This window comes from Rattus norvegicus, chromosome X (genome assembly GCF_036323735.1).
Source record: "Rattus norvegicus strain BN/NHsdMcwi chromosome X, GRCr8, whole genome shotgun sequence".
Taxonomy (NCBI): Eukaryota; Metazoa; Chordata; class Mammalia; order Rodentia; family Muridae; genus Rattus; species Rattus norvegicus.
The window spans coordinates 86,660,060-86,675,923 of NC_086039.1; positions in this window are offsets into that span (position 1 = coordinate 86,660,060).

The window sequence follows — 15,864 nt, forward strand, 5'->3', positions numbered from 1 at the left end:
TTATGGACGAATAGGAGGAAAGATTGTGGGTGTGGAATGGGATAGGAAGTCCACAGGAAGACCAGCAGAATCAATTAACCTAGCCTCTTAGGATTCTCAAAGTCTGAACTGCCAACCAAAGAACACACAGAGGCTGAACTTAGGCCTTCCTACACTTATATAGCCGATGTAAAGCTGGGCTTTCGTGAGGGTCCTGAACAACAGGAGTGGGTCTATCCCAAAAGCTGTTGCCTGTGTATAAGATATATTCTTCTAGGTGAGATGCCTTGTCTGGCCTCAGTGGAAAAAATGTGGCTAGCCTAATACAGACTTGAAGTGCAAGGGTAGAGATATCCAGAGGAGATTTTCCACCTGCTCAGAGGACAAAAGGAGGGGTGATAAGAGAAGGATTTTGAAGGGATGACAGGGAGGGGGACAGTGAGTGGGGTGTAAAGTGAATAAGTAAAAAAGAAAGCAAGATTAAAACAAATGGCCAAATTTTTCTTTCTAGGTTGTCAGCTTGACATGCTTTGGTAGAAATAACCTCCATTGAAAAATTCCTCCACCAAATTTGCTGTTAGCATGACTGTGGAATATTTTCTTAACTGATAATTAATGTGGGACAGCCCAGCCCATTCATTATAGTAAGTAACATCACTGGGCTTTAGAGCCAGTGTTGCATAATTTTAGATAAACTGAAGATAAGCCTGGGAGCATTCCAGCAAACAGTTTTTCTCAGTCATTTCTGCTTTAAGATTGTGCCTTCAGTTCCTGCTCTGACTACCCTCAAAAATGAATTATGACATGAAAGTACAAAATAAAATAACTCTTAATTCTCAAAATGATTTTTTGTTATTAAATTTTATACCAGCAGAAGAAAAGCAAACAAGAACACTTCTTATTTTATGATGTTACTAACTTTACTACTCTTCTAGGTATGAACTCTGAGAGAAGAAAGACATTTAAGAACTTTAGCAATTGGGGTATGGCTGGTATTCAAATTCAATTAAAGAATTCTTTGTATGTTTATTTCCGAGTCTTCAATTCAATTCCATTGAAAATCATGTCTGTTTCTGTACCAAAGCCATGAGGTTTTAATCACTATTGCTGTTTAGTACAGCTTGAGGCAAGGGATGGTGATTGCTCCTAAAGTTCTGAAATTCTTTTATGGTTCAGGATGATTTTTGCTATCCTGGGATTTTTATTTTTCCATATAAAGACAAGAATTTCTCTTTCAAGGTCTATAAAAATTAGGTTGGAATTTTGAGGATTGCATTAGATCTGTAGATTGTTTTCAGTAAGATGACCATTTTCACTGTTATCCCTGCCTATCAATGAGTGTGGGAGGTCTTTCTGTCTTCTAATATCTTCTACAGTTTCTTTCTTCAGCGACTTGAAATTCTTATCATACAGATCTTTTACTTGCTTGGTTAGAGTTAGAAGATATTTTTTAATATTCATGGCTATTATAAAGGGTCTTCTTTTCTTAATTTTCTTCTCAGGCAATTTGTAATTTGCATAAATAAGTGATACTGATTTCTTTGAGTTATTTTTGCATCCAGACACATTCCTGAAGCTGTTTATCAGCAGCTGTAGGAGTTCTTTGGTAGAATTTTTGGGTCATTTATGTATACTATAATATCATCTGCAAATAGCAATAATTTGACTTCTTCCTTTTAAAATTGCATCCATTTGATCTCCTTTAGTTGTCTTACTACTCTGACTAGAACTTCAAGTCCTATATTGCATATTTAGGGAAAAAGTGGACAGCCTTTTCCCTGATTTTTAGTGTGATTGCTTTAAGATGCTTTTCATTTAGTTTGATGTTGACTACTGACTTGCTGTATATTGCCTTGATTATGTTTTGGTATGTGTCTTGAGTTCTTGATCTCTCTGATGCTTTTAACATGAAGGTGTATTGGATTTTGTCAAACATATTTTCAGCATCTAATGTGATGATCATATATTTTTTCTTTCATATTTTTAGGGGGTATTACATTGATGGATTGATTTCCATATATTGAAGTATCCCTACATTCCTGGGGGATCATTGATCATTGTGTGTTCCTAGATTCAATTTGTGAAGTTTATATTGAGTATCTTTGCATCAATCTTCATAAAAGAAATCTGTCCGTAATTCTTTATTTAGTTTTTGTGTGGTTGCTGAAATGTAGTGATGGATATAAGTTATCTACTTCTTCCATTTAGTACATTTCATTCTTAAAACTTTATAGTAACAATAAAATATTTCATGGCCATAATCTAGGTTTAATCTTACCATTAAGGATAACGACAGAGGAATTTTTAGTGCAGTATGGTTAGACAATCTTTAAGTTAACTTAACCCAATTTTCTTGATCATAGAACCTAAGCACTAACTGGAACACTGTCACTCAAATTCATGTATTCCTTCTAATTAAGATTAAAGGTAGAGAAACCCCAAGGAGCACGCAATGCAGAAGAAAGGTTTATTAAAGAGAAATATACATAAATGAGACTTTTGAGGACATCAAGACAAACTCCTGAAATTTAGAAGGGATCCCCCCAAGAAGAGAACTATTGAATTTTCTTTCTGGGAATGGTTATATGGATCTAGAAGAAGCCAGACAAAAGCTAAGGTAATTGCTTTCAGGTTGGTTATTGCTCTGGACTACTATGTTGGAGTCAATGAAAGTCTCCCATAATATATGCATGTTCCTGGCAAAAACAGGGAGATAATATACTCTGCTTAACACTATGTGCCAAGTTAAAAGTGATTAAAGACCTCCTGTGTATATGTACCAATCTGTGTCTCCAGACCTGTTACATAATTGACCTTGACTATAGACTGGTTGTGAGTCATTTACCTAGTGTAGCTATATTTTGACCCGGAAGATGTCTTAAGTGTAACTTACTACATAGCCTCCCTGCTCTTGAATGTATCAAAACGCAATTACCTTATTTTAAGTCAACTCCTTGTCTAGAGGATGGCCTGCAATGAGTTTCCTGACATAGGTAAAATTTTTCTATTTCTTAGAAAAGGCTCTTCTTTCCTTAATTTCATTCTTAGCCAATTTATCTATACTATAATATACTTCCTTATAATTTTGCAATTTAGTTTGTTAGCTGCCACACTCCCGCCAGTAGAGTCTGTATGACTGGGCGAAAACCTTGCACACTCACCCGAGGCGACGACTTCAAGGAAGTCAGTCTCCTGGAGGGGTTGGCTGCGCTCTCAGAAGGATACACGCTTCACACATTGTGGCTGCCATGCTTGGAACATGTTTTTTGCTATCTCATTTTTACCCTGTGTACTTTTGCTCAGGGCATTTTCTGCCCTACTATCCTCCCATGGACAAAGAAAGATCATGGAAAGTGCAAAAGAGGTAACCACAGACCCTATTTTGAATTTGGCCTTTCTGTGGGAATATGTCACCATTTAGCTTATGGAATAGGGACTTTTGACTGAACTACAGTAGTGAGAATTGCTTTGCCAGAACAACCTGTAAAGACATATAGCCCTTAAAAGTGGTGGTGGTTAGACAGGAAATAATTCCAGTCGCTCACTTTTATGAGTTTCCTTCATAAGACTCTGAAATCTTTAAAAATAGGGGGTTTTGTGGCATTCCTAAGAGATTCGTGGATAGCAGATGGCAATGGCTTATAGCAGGGAAATGGTGGTTCCCCCGCCGTAAGCAGGATGGGGCCACAGTGTGCTCCCCTTGATCCCTGCCATATACAGGAGTTTATGATGAATCTGGAAATCGATGGATAAATCACAATGAAGAAAAGGTATCATATTATTCACTCTCATTTATGGAGAAATTGGCACAATTATGACCCTCATGGTGTTTATTATTTAAAGAGAATAGAGATAGTAACATTACACAGTCGCAACAGCCACTATGTAAAGTTAGTGTTAGAATTAAATATATTAGAAGAAATTAGAAAGAAGGCCATATATGACAAATCTAACTTGTCAGCTTACAAAGTAACAAGAAGAAGGTTACTGTAAAATCTCAGATAATTAACTGCTGACCACAAGTACCACTGAGTGACTTGCCAACTTGACGACTATCTCAAACAATAGAGATAACATCAACTTCACATGTTCCTAGAAAATGAATGGTTTACTATTTTCTTAGAGTTGGGTCCAATTTATGAATACCTAATAAGAACATTGTAAAATTGTTCTTGAGAACTTATGTCCTTTCTGTTCCTGTGGATATGCAACATTGCTTTTTGTTTTGCTTTATGACTGTAAAATTCTGAGGTTTGAATAGTAAAATTGCATTCAGATCCAAGACCATCTTGCATCTGTGTCTGTCATTTGCCGAGTCCTTGCCCACATGAAACCAGTCCCCCTGAGTTGCCTCAATGGTCCATGGCAGTTAGCTATGTTACAAGCAAAAAAAAATAAGAAAGAAAGGAAGGAAGGAAGGATGGATGGAAGGAAGAAAAGAAAGAAAGAAAGGAAGAAAGAAAGAAAGAAGAAAAGAAGGAAAGAAAGAAAGAAAGAAAGAAAGAAAGAAAGAAAGAAAGAAAGAAAGAGAGAAAGGAAGAAAGAAAGAGAAAGTGTAAAAGAACAATGGTGGCTAGCATATTTTCTCCAGGAAATGCCTTGTCAGCTATCAACACTGGCCTTGTTTCTCGGAGCTGATCTGTCTCTCATTATGTTCTCCTGGCAATATCATACTCAGCTAAAAAACTTTTTGTTTCTCATATCTAGAGTTTATGATCTGTCTATCTAAACACTAATCGTTCTTTTAATTTCACCATCCATTTTAATATCAACATATTTAAATAGCATGTAATTTTCACCACAGAATGTTTTCTTGTATGTCTTAGTTAAGTTTCCATTGCATTACATTTCATAAAACAGTATGACTAAGGCAACTTAGGGAGAAAAGGGTATATAGTTCATCATATAGCGTGTAGTCCATCATTCAGAGATGCCAGTGCCAGAACTCATGGCAGAAACCTGGAGGTATAAAGTCATGTGTAAACCATAGAAGAAAGCTGCTTACTGATTTCCTCACTTATGGCTTGTTTAGCCTAATTTCTGATAGCATGCAGGACAATTAGCTCAGTGGTGACACCAACAAAAGTTAATTGAAACCCTTATATCAGTCCCAAGTGAAAAAATGCATGACCAGACATGATGGTATTAAAGACATGCTTTTAACCTTACCATTTGGCAAGTAATGACAGGAAAATTTCTGGGTCTTAGAAATTGAACTCATCTCTCTAGTGAGTTACACAATATGTAGTGCTACACACACAGAGAGAGAAATGCTGTTTAAAAAAAAAGATAGAGAGAGAGGAAGGTTAGGAGTGAGGGAGGGACAGGGGTGGATATCTCATATAGAAATATTTTGTCAATTGAAGCTAACTATTCTCAAATGATTCTAAATTCTGTCAAGTTGACATAAAAGTAGTCAGCACACGTTGCTAGCTATAGAGAATTAGCACCTATATCACTACTACTTTTTTTTTTTTTTTACTCCTGATATCTTCTGATTTTGCTTAAAAGTCAAGTCTCTTGATGGACTTTTCTAATACTGTGTTCTTGCCACCCGTTCTACTCTTATTTGGGGGGGTTATTTTGTTTTGTTTTTGAGGGATGTCTCAAAGAATTTGAGCTTCAAATGGTCATCTTCTCCATCTAACCTCATGTGATCATGTGATCTCTTTTTTTTTCCATCTTTATTAAATTTGGTATTTCTCATTTACATTTAAAATGTTATTCCCTTTCCCGGTTACCAGGCCAACCTCCCCCTAACTCCTCTCCCTCCCATTCTATATGGGTGTTCCCCTCCCCATCATCCCCCCCGTTACCGCCCTCCCCTCAAGAATCCCGTTCACTTGGGGTCCCGCCTTGTCAGGACCAAGGGCTTCCCCTTCCACTGGTTCCCTTATTAGGCTATTCATTGCTACCTATGCAGTTGGAGCCCAGGGTCAGTCCTAAAAAATATACTTAGTAGACTTAATTCTAGGGCATCATGCACTCATGAAAACCACCTGTTTGTATACCACATCACACAGTCTACTCTCAACATTTACGAAGAGTACATCAGTTGTATAGCACTAATAACAAATTAAAAGCAAATTCCATTTATTTCACTTTATGTGAAATCTAAAATTCAAGTACACCTAAATATAATTGTGAGATTGTATATACCATGGGGGCTAGGATGATTTTAGTCAAAGAACAAAATGCGTATTCAAAATTTCAACTGAAAAGAAGGAATTAATTCTGAAAAATCACTTCATAGCACACTGAATAGAGATTTGAAAATTCCTTAGAGAATATTTCTAATGCTCTCAGCCCCTAAATTCTGTGAGATAAAAAATGCATTGATTTTTCCATTACATTATATATCAATGAAAAGGAATAAAGGAGTGTCCAAACTTTTAATTATATACATATAATTTTCTGGTATGATAACCATCAAATTCAGTGACTATAATAATGCTATGAAAGAAGTAGTTCCCTGCAATTTAAAAAAACATTCTAAGAAACTATTTGTGATGATTTGCATATGCTTGGCCCAGGGATTGTCGCTATTAGAAGGTGTGGCACTGATGGAGTAAGTATGGCCTTGGTGGTGTATGTAGGTGTGTCACTGTGGGTTGGGGTTTGAGACACTCATCCTGGTTGTGTAAGAGCGAGTCTTCCTCCATCTTCCTTCAGATAAAGATGTAGACATCTCAGTTCTATCTGCACCATGGCTGCCTCAGTGCTGCCATGTTCCCATCTTGAGAATAGCTGACTGAAACTCTGAACCTATAAGCTAGCCCCAATTAAATGTTGTCCTTTATAAGACTTGGCCTTGTTCATGGTGTCTCTTCACAGCAGTAAAACCCTAACTAACGATTCTTGCTGTTTGAGTCACTAATAGACCATACTTTAAAATCAGCATTATTTAATATTATGTTGTTGCATTGAAGCCAATAGTTTCTACATGACATGTGAAGGACAAAGCCCAGCTATGTAGAGTATGTATTTTCTTTAAGCATGTGTGTCTTCAGAATTGAACTCAGGTCATCAGGATTGTTGACAGGTTAATTTCTTCTCTGAGCTATGTCACTTGCACAAACCATTATTATGAAAGTCATCCGAGTCACTGGCAGGTTTTAAGTGAAGCTGTTATGATTATGAATATTGAGGTTTGTAAACTAAAGAAGTTTTCCCTTCTTTCAAATAACATTTCCATGTTTTATTTTCTATTTTTTTTCAGATTGGATAATTTTTATTTACATTTCAAATGTTGTCCCCTTTGCCCTTTGCAGATCATAAAACCCCTATACTATTCCCCTGTCCTCTGTTTCTGTGAGGGTGTTCCTCACCCAGAAACCTTTCCTACCTCCCGTCCTGGACATTCCCCTACACTTGGGCATCAAACCATGGCAGGAACAAGAGCTTTTCCTTCTATTGATGCCCAACAAGGCAATCATCTGCTACTTATGTAGCTGGAGCCATGCATCTGTCCGTGTGTATCTTTGGATGGTGGTTCAGTCCCTGGGAGATCTAATTGGTTGATATTGTTCTTATGGGGTTGCAAACCCCTTCAGCTTGTTCATTTTTTTTCCTCTTTCTCTTCCACTGGGGTCCCCGTTCTTAGTTCAATGGTTGGCTGTGAGCGTCTGCCTCTGTATTTGTCATTCTATGGCAGACCTTCTCAAGAGACAGCTATATCAGGCTCCTATCAGCATGCAGTCCTTGGAATCAGCAATATTATCTGGGTTTGGTGGCTGTATAATGGGCTGGATCCTCAGGTGGAATAGTCTCTGAATGGTTTTTCCCTCAGTCTCTGTTCCAAACTTTGTTTCTGTATTTCCTACTATGGATATTTTTGTTCCCCCTTCTAAGAGGTACTGAAATATCCGAACTTTGGTCATCCTTCTTCAGCTTCATGTGGTCTGTGGACTGTATCTTGAATAATTCGAGCTTTTGGGCTAATATCCACTTATCAGTAAGCGCATATCATGTGTGTTTTTTGTGATTGCATCACCTCACTCAGGATGATTATTTCTACTTAAACCCATTTGTCTATGAATTTCATGAAGACATTGTTTTTAATAGCTGAGCAGCACTTCATTGTGTAAATGTACCCAATTTTCTGTATCCATTCCTCTGTTGAAGGATATCTTGCTTGTTTCCAGTTTCTGGCTGTTATAAACAAGGCTGCTATGAACATAATGGAACACATGTCCTTGTTATATGCTGGAACATCTTTTGGGTGTATGCCCAGGAGAAGTATAGATGGGTCCTCAGGCAGTACAATTTCCAATTTTATGAGAAAATATTAGACTGATTTCCAGAGTGGTTGTACCAACTTGCAATCCCACCAACAATGGAGGAGTGTTCAATTTTCTCCACATCCTTGCCACCATCTGTTTTCACCTGAGTTTTTGATTTTAGCCATTCTGAGTGTTGTGAGATAGAATGTTAGAGTTGTTTTCATTTGAATTTCTATGATGATTAAGGAGTTTGAACATTACTTTAGGTGCTTTTCAGCCATTCAGTATTCCTCAGTTTAGAATTCTTCATTTAGCTCTGTAGCCCATTTTTAAATAGGGTTATTTGACTCTCTGTTGTCTAACTTTTGAGTTCTTTGTAGACATTGGATATTAGCCCTCTGTTGGAGCAGGATTGGTAAAGATCTTTTCTCCATCAATTGGTTGCTGTTTTGTCCTATTGAGAGTGTCCTTTGCCTTACAGAAACTTTGCAATTTTATGAGGTACCATTTGTTGATTCTTGAACTTAGAGCATAAGCTGTTGGTGTTCTGTTCAGGAAAATTTCCCCTGTGCCTGTGATCAAATCTTCCCCACTTTCTCTTCCATTACTTTCCATTTATCTCTTTTAATGTGAAGGCCTTTGATGCAGTTGGACTTGATCTTTGTACAAGGCCATAAGAATGGATCAATTTGCACTCCTCTACATGCTGATTGCTAGTGGAACCACCACCATTTGTTGAAAATGCTATTTTTTTCACTGTTTGTTTTTAGCTCCTTTGTCAAAGATCAAGTGACAATAGGTATGTGGGTTTATTTCTGGGTCTCCAAATTTATTCCATTGATCTACCTGCCTATCCCTGTACCAAGATCATATAATTTTTATCACTAGTACTCTATAATAATTCTTGAGTTCAGGGATGGTGATTCCTCCAGAAGTTCTTGAATTTTTGAGGATATTTTTCACTATCCTTAGTTTTTTTGTTATTCCAAATGAATTTGCAAATTGCTCTTTCTAACTCTATGAAGAATTCATTTGGAATTTTGATGGATATTGCATTGAATCTGTAAATTGCTTTTGGCAAGAGGGCCATTTTTACTCTATTAATCATGCTAATCAATGAACATGGGAGATCCTTCCATCTTCTGAGATCTTCTGCAATTTCTTTCTTCAGAGACTTGAATTTCTTGTCATACAGATCTTTCACTTGCTTGGTTAGAGTCACCCCACTGAGTTTTATAATATTTGTGACCATTATGAAGAGTGTCTTGTCCCTAATTTTATTCTCAGCCTGTTTATCTTTTGAATAGAAGAAAGCTACTGATTTGTTTGAGTTAATTTTATGTCCAGCTACTTTGCTGAAGTTGTTTATCAGGCTTAGTAGTTCTCTGGTGGAATCTGTAGGGTCACTTAAGTATACTATCTTACAATCTGCAAATAGTGATATTTTGACTTCTTTACCAATCTGTATCCGTTTGACCTCCTTTTGTTGTCTGATTGCTATGGCTAGGATTTCAAGTACTATTTTTAATAAGAAGGGAGAGAGTGGGCAGCCTTTTCTAGTTCCTGATTTTAGTGGGATTGCTTCAATTTTCTCTCAATTTAGCTTGATGTGGGCTACCGGTTTTCTGTATATCTCTTTTACTATTTTTAAGAATGGTCCTTGAATTCCTGATCTTTCCAAGAATTTTAGTATGAAGGGGTGTTGAATTTTGTCAAATGCCTTCTCAGCATCTCAGATCATGTGGCTTTTTCTTTGAGTTTGTTTATATAGTGGATTATGTTGATGGATTTCTGTATATTGAACCACCCCTACATCCACAAGACGAAGCCTAGTTGATCATGATTGATAATCATTTTGTTATGTTCTTGGATTTGGTCTTATGAGTAATTTTGTTGTGTCTTTGTGTGGTTTAGGTATAAGGGTAATTTTGGCTTCATAGAATCAATTGGGTAGTGTTTCTATTTTGAGGAATAGTTTGGAGAATACTGTATTAAGTCTTCTATGAAGTTCTTATAAATTTCTGCACTAAACCCATTTAGTTCTGGGTTTTGTTTTGTTTTTTTGTTTTTTTTTTTTGGTTGGGAGATTTTAATGACTTTTTCTATTTCTTTAGGAGTTATGGAACTGTTTAGATGGTTCATTTGATGCTGATTTAAGTTTTCTACCTGATATGTGTCTAGAAAATTGGCCATTTCATCCAGATTTTCTAGTTTTGTTGAGTGTAGGCTTAGAGGGATCTGATGACTTTTTGGATTTCTTCAATTTCTGTTCTTATGTCTAATTTTTCTTTTTTTCTTTTTTTTTTTTTTTTCGGAGCTGGGGACCGGACCCGGGGCCTTGCGCTTCCTACGCAAGCGCTCTACCACTGAGTTAAATCCCCAACCCCTATGTCTCATTTTTCATTTCTGACTTTGTTGTTTGCATACTGTCTCTGTGGCCTCTTGTTAGTCTAGCTAAAGGTTTATTTATGTTGTTGATTCCTTCAAAGACCAGCTCCTGGTTCTGTTGATGCTTTGTATAGATCTTTTTGGGTGTTGATTTCTGCCATGAGTTTGATTATTTCCTGGTGTCTACTCCTTTTGGGTGTATTTGCTTCTTTTTGTTCTAGAGCTTCCAGGTGTGCTGTCACGCTGCTAGTGTATGCTCTCTCCAGTTTCTTTATGGAGGCATACAGAGCTATAACAATATTTTCTTGGCACTGCTTTCATTGTGTTCCATAAATTGGGCATGGTGTGCCTTCATTATCATTAAATTCTAAAAAGTCTTTAATTTCTTTATTTCTTTCTTGAACAAGTTATCATTGAGTAGAACATTGTTCAGCTTGTGGGCTCTCTGCTGTTTTTGTTGTTATTGATGTTATATACCCTTAGACATGGTCATGTGATAGGATTTATGGGATTATTTCTATCAGTTTTGCAAAAAATAACATGAGGTGCTGAAAAGAAGGAAAATTATTTTGCTTTAGGATGAAATGTTCTATAGATACCTGCTAAATCCATTTGATTCATAAGTTCTGTTACTTTTACTCTGTCTCTGATTAGTTTTTGTTTCTATGCTTTGTCCATTGATGAGAGTGAGGTCTTGAAGTCACCTACTATTATTGTGTGAGGTATAATGTGTACTTTCAGTTAAGTTTAGGTTTTGAATGTAGGTGCCCTTGCTTTTGGAGCATAGATATTTAGAATTGAGAGTTCATCTTGGTGGATTTTTCCTTTGATGTGTATGCAGTGTACTTCCTTATCCTTTTTGATAACTTTTGGTTGAAAGTTGATTTTATTTGATATCAGAATGGCTACTCCAGCTTGTTTCTTGGTGCCATTTGCTTGGAAAAATTATTCCTAGCCTTTTACTATGAAAAAGTGTTTGCCTTTGTCACTGAGGTGCGTTTTCTATATGCAGCAAAATCATGGGTCCTCTATACATATCCAGTCTGTTTGTCTAATTCTTTTTATTGGGGAGTTTCATCCATTGATGTTGAGAGATATTAGTAATTGAAGTAATTTCTGTTGTTAAAGGTTAATTTATGTTTATGTGACTATCTTCTTTTGGGTTAGTTGAAAGAAGATTAATTACTTGTTTTTACTAGGGTATAGCTTACCTCTTTATGTTGGAGTTTTCATCTATCATCCTTTGTAGGGCTGGATTTGTGGAAACATACTATGTAAATTTGGTTTTGTCATGGAATATCTTGGTATCTCCATCTATGTTAATTGAGAGTTTCATTAGATATAGTATCCTGGGCTGGCATTGTGTTCTCTTAGGGTCTGTATGACATCTGCCCTAGATCTTCTGGCTTTCACAGACTATGATGAGAAGTCTGGTGTAATTCTGATAGATCTGCCTTTATATGATACTTGACCTTTTAGCTTCATTGGTTTTAATATTCTTTCTTTGTTTTTGGCTTTTTGGTGTTTTGATTATTATTTGACAGGAGGAATTTCTTTTCTGGTCCAATTTATTTGGAGTCCTATAGGCTTCTTGTATGCTTATAGGCATCTCTTTCTTGTATAATTTTGTTGAAGATAATTCCTAGCCCTTTAAGTTGGGAACCCTTACTCTCTTCTATACATATTAACCTTAGAGTGGAACTTCTCATTGTCTCCTAGATTTCCTGGATGTTTTGGGTTAGCAGATTTTTGTGTTTTACATTTTTTGATGGTTGTGTCAATCTTTTCTATGGTATCTTCTGCACCTCAGATTCTCTCTTTCTTTCTTGTATTCTGTTGTTAATGATTTTATCTATGACTTCTAATCTCTCTCCTATGTTTTCTATCTCCCTTTGTGATTTCTTTATTGTTTCTAGTTCTACTTTTAGATCCTGAATATTTCTGTTCTATTCCTTGACCTGTTTGTTTGTGTTTTCCTGTAATTCTTTAAGGGATTTTTGTGTTTCCTCTTTAAGGTCTTCTATTACTTACTCATGTTGTCTTGTCTTTCTTTAAGGGAGTTATTTATGTTCCTCTTAAAATCCTCTATCATCATTATGAGATGTGATTTCAAATCAAAATCTTGTTTTTCCAATGTATTGGGATATCCAGTGTTTGCTTTGGTGGGAGAACTGGGGTTTGATGATGCCAAGTAGTTTTTGTTTCTGTTGGTTAGATTCCTGTGCTTGCCTCTTGCCATCTGGTTGTCTGAATACTTCTGTACATCAAAAGACATAATCAATAAGACAAATCACCAGCTAATATTAAATATATTTGAAGAACTCAATAAGTTAACCATAAAAAATCTGAACAACCCAATCAAAAAATGGGGTATAGACCCAAATAAAAATTCACAATGAAGAAATCTCGAAAGGTTGAGAAGCAGTTAAAAATGTTCAAAGTTCATAGTCATAAGGAAAATGTTAATCAAAACAATCGTGAGATTACACCTCACAGCAGTCAGAATGGCTAAGATCAAAAACTCCAGTAACAGCAGATGCTGGAGAGGATTTTGAGAAACAGAAACACTCCTCTTGTTCTCCTAATTGGCTACTTTGTCTGACCTCAGGGGGAGAGGAAAATTTTATGGGAAAAAAATCTAATCATTGCCCCCCCCCAATTCTTTTAATGTGTAAAATCATTAAATCATTAAACATTAAATCAGATCTTTTGATGTAGGAAGAGCCTCCTTTAATCAGGGTGACATCTTCTGGTCATAGCCTATATAAAGGATACGGAAGAAGGAAGTTTTGACTCTTTGTCTGTTTGTTCTTACTCTAGCTGGCATGTCCATTTCTTTAGTGGCTTTAGAGCTTACTTCTTCATAATTCCATCATACTGAAGAACAACTGAAATATCTATCCTTGTGGACTGAACTAGTAATAATTCTTGGAATTCTTGGACTCTCTGTTGATCTATCTTAACCACAGCCTGTCAAACATGTGTATATATATATATATATATGTATATATATATATATATACACATACATATATATGATGTGTGTGGTGTGTGTGTTTGTATTTATTATATATATATGTATATATATATATGGATATATATATATATATATATATATGACTTTAGGGTTGAAAAACTAAAAGGGCCCATTGGTTTATTCTGTCATTTAGTTAAAAGTTGTTTTTTTTAAATAAGTTTTGAAACTAAGTCATATTAAAAAGCTTATATAATTGATGATAAACACATAAAGATGAGGACACTTATATTAGAACATATAGTCATAACTATATAGTTCACTGTGAAATTGAATCTGTATGAATCTCTTCCTGATTTGTGAACATATAATATTTATTTTTTGTGTATATATGCTGGGTACTGATTGTATTCCTATGAAAATATACATTTTGAATTTAAAATAAAAGATAATTTTAAAATAAACTGTGAGTTACAAATGGAATAATTGTCTATGATATCCTGATTTTGTTATCAATGACAAAGTCATCTATCTATTTGCTTAATTTTGTATTCATTGTATTAGCCAGCTAATATATTGTGCAATGTGTTTTATAACAATTGCAACTAAAATGTATTAAAATTATTATTGCTTGGCAATTTCATTTTCACAATCTAAAATCTGTATTATTTTTCATGTCTGCTACATATACATTGCATACACTTACTAAAATAAATTTTACTGTTTCCTTTATGATTATTAATATTAAATTAATTTAATAATTGTTGTAAATTTAGTTTCATTGTTTAGGAAGGGATATGCAAATATCAAGATTTTGCTGTCCTTGAAGTATATTATCTAATTACAGCACTGAAAACCATACTTAAAATTATTTTTACTGAATAATAGCTATGCTTTATATCTTCCTCTAATGCCTTATAAAGCTTATACTCTAAAAATGCTGTTCATGTGGAAATCTTCAATGCCTTATCATCTGACCAAGTTCTGAAGATAGACAATAGTAATTTTCTTGATGAATACTGAAGATTAATAAAACTTGAGAATTTTTTTCTAAGGACACTGAAGACAGAACTGTGAATCACAAGAGTATTAAGAAACAGTATTTTGTATTCCAAAAAAGACAGGTGAATAGCAGAAAATTACTGAAAAATCCTCAATATAAGTTTGCTTCGATGTTACATACTATTTTTTAATAGTGTAATAGCTATACTTAGTGAGAAAAAAATAGGGATTGACAAATGGAGAAATTTTTGGCACAGAATACAAAATTATTTAATACCTTGCCCTCTCCTGTTTCCAGCATGTCTCTCATATAATACAAAATGAAGTTGCATTAGTTATCTCATCTCACAATCATATAATACCATAGACAAGTGGACATAAAAAAACAAAATATGTATTTTTTTAGTGTTCTGGAAACTAGTATGTTAAACTAAACATTATAATATTGTAAGGTTGTGGTTAAAGGTTTAGTTTTGGTTTACAAACGTGTAAATTCTTGTTGTCAACTCAAATGCCTTTCCTTCAGTGTGTGTGAACATTTTATCACTTTTTCTTTTGTTATACAGCAGCAAATCTATATTACAACATTTGTCTTGTGAATTCACTTAACCCAAGTTACTTCTTAAAAGCCCAACCCCCAAAAAGTATTGTGTTAGGAGTACAACTTCAAGATTTGAAATTTAAAGAACACAATTTATTTCAAGCACATAGTTTGGAATCATCGATTGTGAGTGGATTCCAGACATTGGATTGTTAGTACTTGATTTTGCTTTTGATTGTGACTGTGCCATATACGATATGTTTCCTTCTTGAAGAAGAAAATATTCTAGTGGAGCCCATAGTTAAGAGACTTTCAATTTTAAAAAAGACTTTGAATTTTAAAAGATATTAGATATTTCAAAGGGACTAGATTTTAATATGTAAGAATTTGTAAAGATTATGGTACTTTTAAAGTTATTTAAATCTTAAAGATGAATAAGTAAGTAAGACTTGATGATTAATAGTGACGTCATTTTGTGTCAAATTGATAAGCAGTCAATTATCCAGCTATACCTCTCTTGGGCATATACCCAAAAGATGCCCCAACATATAAAAAAGACACGTACTCCACTATGTTCATTGCAGCCTTATTTATAATAGCCAGAAACTGGAAAGAACCCAGATGCCCTTCAACAGAGGAATGGATACAGAAAATGTGGTACATCTACACAATGGAATATTACTCAGCTATCAAAAACAACGAGTTTATGAAATTCGTAGGCAAATGGTTGGAACTGGAAAATATCATCCTGAGTGAGC